General features: G+C 41.5%; 1 pseudogene; it reads left to right on the forward strand.

Annotated features, from left to right (window-relative positions):
- The first annotated feature begins 677 nt into the window (after positions 1–677).
- Positions 678–5507, forward strand: LOC114747842 (BEL1-like homeodomain protein 3; annotated as a pseudogene).
- The last annotated feature ends 1139 nt before the right edge of the window (positions 5508–6646 follow it).

Raw genomic sequence — 6646 nt, forward strand, 5'->3', positions numbered from 1 at the left:
TTACAGTGTCAGTTGGCAGAATGGAATATCATTATTAATCGGGGGCCTAACTTTAGTAGGTTCATGTTCATCTTAATCAAATCACTGATTTTTCCATGATTTATGATGCCTTTACGGTTGGTAACAGAAGGCATATGTGCCTCTAGGGCCCGCGTCCCACGGCACTGACACTGTTTTTATTACGCATTTTGATCCCCTGTAAGCAGGATTAAGGGAGGGTTTGAATAAAAATCAAATTTAAAAATGATTTTACCGTGTTGTGTGTCTCGCTTTACAATTTGCGTAAAAACACTATTTTATCACAAACCAAAACGCCCCATAAGGAACATGGGACTTTTAAACTTAGAAGTAGGGGAAAAAATTTACAAATAAATGTTACGAATCTCATATAGATTGAGAAAACGCATTTATCTGTTAGGAAATTTAGAAAAATGTGGATAGTGGATACCATGTTCTTGAACCTGCAAGATTGTCACCTGTTCGAACGGTTAACAGAGAATCCCCTGGAAGAAGAGAGTTTGGTTGAGCATGGTTAATTCGTAATTAATATTGAAAACGAAGGGTGTTTCCCTCATTGGGCACACGTGCCCTTTTATTCTTTTTTCTGAGTTTAGCCGGAAACTGAATAAATCGGAAGCGAAAGGAGGAAAGCAAGTAGGGATGGGGCCATGGTGGTCCACACGGCATGGACGCAGTTTTTGATTTGAAGATTCACGAGTCACGAGGGAGTGGTATTTAACGGCGACTTTACATTATTATTATTCCTATTGCCGTAAAAGCGCGATTTATGGCGTTTAACCTAACGGCGTCTCTACTGGCTTCAGCAATCATTGTGCTTCACCTCCTCTCTGCCACCCATAACTCTATCCCCCCCATATCCCTGTCTGAGTTCACTGCAATTTGCATTTTTGCACTACGATCGTGAATCTCGTCGGCATTTTCACCGGGGTCTCAATTATCGTCATCTTCTCAGGTAACGCATTACGTATACTCATTGGTTGTCGACTGTGAACTTACTGTTTTTTTTTCTTGGCCCCCGTTAATTTTCTTAGCTGGGGTAGTTGAGATGTACGATGCCAAATTTGCAGAACCTGTTGTCCGTAAACACCTTTTGATCCTGACATCTCATAATTCCTGGCTCAGTGTTGCTGTGCAGTTTTGTGCTACGTAGTACAACTCTTAAACGCGGTGGGGTCTTGTATATGTACGTATGTATGTATATGTTGAATATCTTTCATGGAGATTCGTTTCCTATTACTTTTACTAAGAGACACAAAAACATCAGGAATTAACTTGTTCTGGCAAGACGCTTAAGGATTCTTGAGGCTGTGACTTGTTTTGAGAATCAACATCTAGATCTGTTGGACGGTACTTAAACTGGGGTTTCGGTGTGAGATTTAAGTTACTGGACGCCCTTGCGATTTCCGCATGTAGAGGGAGCTGCAAAATTCTCTTATAGATCTTTGCGTTTGGTGAATGGTGAATTTTATCTGTGGTTCACGGGGAATAAGGGTTGCAACAGAAAATGCGTGATTTCACAGTCTGGGGGAAAAGTAGGATAGCTGTTTGCTAGAGAAACAGTAAATTGTTGTGATCTTTGCTGTTTTAATTTGTTTGGAAAACGTCTAGCGAACCAAGTTGGAACTGTATTTATCGCGGCAAAATAATGGTCATGACTCATGAGCAAATAAGCTGGCTGAAGTAGCTATGATTTGAGCCTGATATCTAATGATGTTAAGTCTACTGTCTTTTTCGATTAATGAAAGCTGGTCGATGTATAGATTCTTGTGCACCTTTGGTATTTTACTATTTTTAACAATTTAATTTTTCCCATTATATTCACCTCCAGAGACATTTTCCCTTCAATCCCGTGTTTTTTCCTAAGCGCACGTAATTTCTCCCCGTCGCTTAGCTGTTTGGAAGTTTTGTTAGTTGATAGTTGGAGGGAATATGATTTACTGATCTTTTGTTTTTACTTGCTTCATACTTGGTTCTCTAGCCATGTAATTTGATGGGGGAATATATTGCAGGCTTTGCAGGAGAGTAAACAGAAGTCGGGGCTCAGTTTCCAATATGGTAGCTGTTGTGACTGCTCATTTTTGTTGCGAGGTCTTAATTGATCGAGCGAACTTGATGTTATAGTTACTTTGATTGGAGTGGTACGTTGGAATTGATGAGTAACAGACGACCTGAACCGCATGTTGCGCAACAAATTCGGCGTGACAGGTTGAGAATCCAGAATAGCTCCCAGCATTCAGAAGGTTTCCCAAGCAATCTTGAACGATTATCTTTACGACCAGGGATCAGTTCTGATCTTCTTCAAGTTAGGAGTGTGAGGAATGCGAATATGCTTTACGAACCTGCTTTCTATTCATCGGAGATGGTCAATTTTTCATCGGTTTCGAATCCTTTAGCTGAATCCGGTAGGCTGATGACGATGCCTCAGCTTGCTTCATTCCCCTATTCATCAAACCCCGCTTCGTCCAGCTTTCATTCTTCTCTCGAAGAGCAATGCGAAGTACGTAACTTAGGCTATTGGAGAAACATTGGGTCACACCAAGTCTATGATTGGATGCCTAACTATGCCTCTAGTTCGGCGACTGACGAAAGCAATCCTAATCCTAATTCCACTTTTGGCGTAGCAATCAATAATGAACTCACAGGTGTACAGTCTTCCTCTCTGAACAATCCGTCAGATGAAACGGCGAGCCGGGAAAGCCAACGGCAATTAGGGGAGATTCATCCAAACTTTATGCGGGATGTAGTCAAGTCAGCTTCTATCAGTGGGCAAGGGTCAGAAATGGCTTCAATAATGCAAGAAAGTGGCCATGGAATGTGGGTGGGAAACGGAAATCAACTTTTTCTTCCAAACTATGGAATCCAATCAAATCAGTTGCGTCTTGGAAATCCTAATTCTTGCACTAATCGAACGATCGATAGTTCTCTCGGTTGCAAAGATATTGATGAATGCTCGGGTCGTCCAGTGTCCGACTCCAATAATCAGGGCTTATCTTTATCGCTCTCATCGAATTCACAGTCTGCGCATTGCAGATCGGATGACCACCAATCGCGGTGTGTGGTATCTAAGGATCCTTCATGCCCAAAACCTTTGAGATCTGTTTTAAATCCCTCTTCCAATGCTGGAGACCGTGTCAAATCGATTCAAAACATGGTGGTGGGAACACCTTCGAACATTGATTATCGAAATGTGGGGCCTCTCGGCCCTTTCACGGGGTATGCTACCATATTGAAGAATTCAAATTTCTTAAAGCCAGCGCAACAGTTGTTAGAAGAAATCTGTGGTCAATCCCGTGAAAAAACTTACGAAAGGACATGATGTTTCTGGGAGGGTTTCTGGAGAAGCTGGCGCTTCCACTTCTGCTGACGCTGTCAATGCAACAAATGAAAGTGATGTTGGTGGAACCAGGAGTAGCTCTCACCCTTCTCGGCCAGAGTATCAGCAAAGAATGGCTAAGTTTCTGTACATGCAAGAGGAGGTGGGTTATCTTGTAACTGCCCATACAATACATAAATACCTGTTTTGTGATGTTACTCTAGCTCATTTTCCGGCAATCACTGATTTTGTGTCAAACTTCGTTGATAATGTGATACATAAATGATAGATTGTGATAGATATCCTTAGTCCTTGCTTACATTGGAATCTGAGTTCATTTTTGAACCCTTCAAACTCAATTTTTAGTTAAGGTTTTCGCCCCTTTTGATTAAAGGCTCCAACTATTTCCAGGGTTTTTATTCTGAGCATAATCTAAATCTGCGGCTTCAATTCCAATTTTAAGTAGATATTTTCTTGGAGGAAGAAGAACAGAATATTTTTTGGATGTATGGCATTTTGAAGCTGAGAATTGTTCAAGCAAAATGCAACTGTCTAAATTTTTGGAGGAAAAATCTCTGATCGTTAAAAGAACATATTTATAAGACAGTCCTTACTTTCAACAAGGCATGCTGCAGCTTCTTGCACGACGAAAATTAATGAATGATGATTTCTTTTAACCTTCTCTTTCCCGACCAACTTGATCGAATGTTTATCATCTTGAAATTACTTGATTCTAGAATTACAGTTTCTCATATAGCACGTGAATGATGAATGCACCTAGAAAATTGCCTTTTGACACATCCATCGGGTTATAAAATTTAGGTTATAAGAAGGTACAAGCAACATCAGCAGCAAATGGAAATGGTTGTTTCATCTTTGCGTCAGTTGCGGGTCTTAGTTCTGCTACTCCTTACATCTCCAAGGCTCTCAAGTCAGTATCAAAGCACTTCAGAGGCCTAGAAAATGCTATCTCCGATCAAGTTAAGCATATAAGAGAAGTTTTGGGAGAGGAATTATGTGCACCTACCGGTGGTGGTACTGTTACTTCTACCAGTGGCCAACTTGACAGCAATATGGCGCGACTCAAGTTCTTGGACCAAAGCTTTCAAAAGAACAAATTCATTGTGGGCGGCACAGGCTACGTGGAACACCAGCAGCATGCCTGGAGGCCCCAGCAGAAAGGCTTACCAGAGCGTGCGGTGTCAATTCTTAGGGCTTGGTTGTTTGATCATTTTCTTCACCCGTATGTCTTTTCTGTCTCTTTTATGTGTCCAATTCGGCTTCTCTCAGAGAAAAAAGGAGATTGAATTGCGGTTTGCTCTTCCTTCCATTTGTTTTCAGGTACCCCACGGACGCTGATAAACACATGCTAGCTGCTCGAACAGGTCTGTCTCGAAACCAGGTGGGCTCTGCTGCTCCATTTCAACTCATTAATATATTTTTGGATCTTTTTTTGATCAAACTGATTAAATTGAAGACATAAATTGGCATTTGACATGTTCGCATTGTGGTTTCTGAGTGTGTGGTTTCTGAGTGGGTCATTACGCGGGACAAATTCTACGACGCCTTTTCTTTTCTTTTTTTATTTTGTCTTTTTGTGAGTCGGGTGTTCTAGTGGTATACGTTGGAAATAATGATTTGACATTTTCTAAGGATCTATATGCTCAATATTTGTGCATGTACCTGATTTCATGTACCGTTGTCCTGGAATATAATTTAGGTATCAAACTGGTTCATAAACGCCCGAGTACGTGTCTGGAAGCCAATGGTAGAGGAAATACACATGCTTGAAATGAAAGGCTTGACGAATGAAAAAGACACCCAGAAAGCTGGTAAAAACGAGGGAGCCCGTGCCATTGAGTCAGGAGGAAATCAATTGCGGTGTGTAGAGAGTAATGTGGATGAGGATCAGGTGGCTGGCTTAGATGCACAACAATGGAGCCAAGAGAAGCGATCGAAGCTGGAATGCCACATTACGCCCAGCATGGAGCACCATCAATTAATGGGTTTTGTCCCTTACTCAAGCGGTGAGGTTGAGGCTGGGGGAGTTGGCCCCGTCTCACTAACGCTGGCTCTCAAACATGGCGACGTTGAGGCGATACAGCAACACCACTTTGGAGGGCATGTCAGCAATGATTTTGTTGGTTAATTCCCTCAATCCCAATGATTCTCCGTTTTTCTCTTTAAATCTTTTGGAATAGCAATGCATGGAATGACATGATTAACCAAAAAGGCCTCAGGGAGTAATGAAGCTTTAGCAGAGCGTTCGATGAAAAGTTGACCAAGAATACGCACAGAGATTCTGCACTAGACGGTGATCACTTGTCAAACATTTTTGGAGAAAATAACTAATCTTCAAGACTTCCAGAACTGTTAATAGAGTGACCTTACGTGCAATGGATAGGCCCATACGGAGTTGAACATGGAGTGATTAGATCCTTCTCTTTGCATTTCATGCGCTGGGCCATGCATGTGAAATCGTCGAAGGCGCATCTCGCGAGTCAGGACGACTAGTGGTGTGGGCTTCTTGCCTTCCTAAACGGATTAGCCTGAGAATCTGTTGAATTGTGAGTGGAGCACAGAATCATCCCGGGCATTTAGTTTAGTGGTGGAAACATTATCGCCGTTGAATTTTCTTCGGAAGGATGAGGAAAAGATAATTAAATTTTGAATATTTACTTGTTCTCCACGTAAAAACTACGTACAGAAAATGAAAAGAAGACTTCCATATTCAATCGACCCGTCAGTTCAAATGTTGAAGCCGTAACGCGGCTCTCAGATCTAGCAAGGGCCTTCCGATTCGAGGAAACAGGTGACCTAGCAGGTGTAACTGATATCTCATCACATGGCCGGGAAAACCGAGATTTTACTGCGAATAATAACAATGGCATGATAAAGACATGCAAACTGGCCCTCGTTAATTGGGACAAGTGTTCGAGTTATATACGACAACGTACAAACGTGAACGTCCGCTAATTAAGCATCACAAAACTATTGCAACAGCATGCGTTTAACTAGCTTTTAATTGCACATTGCTTGTACATGCATACCGTCTTAAGTATTGATGATATCCAAAAAAACACACAGAAACAGATGGATCATCAATTTTTGGTCCTGTGAGATAACCAATCACGTCAAAAAATATAAACTAATGCATCCTAAATTCTTAATTCGTTGGACACCCATGCCTGATCGACTTATATCACTGTGTTGCCCAGCCTAACTCGTTCGCTATATGAGTAAAGATATTGCAGTATAACTACGAAGTAAGAGTAGTAGTCACTTAAAATAATTAAGCGCATGACTAAAAAA

Source organism: Neltuma alba, unplaced genomic scaffold (assembly GCF_004799145.2).
Source record: "Neltuma alba isolate B1F8T4 unplaced genomic scaffold, ASM479914v2 tig00005490_pilon, whole genome shotgun sequence".
In the NCBI taxonomy this organism is placed as follows: domain Eukaryota; kingdom Viridiplantae; phylum Streptophyta; class Magnoliopsida; order Fabales; family Fabaceae; genus Neltuma; species Neltuma alba.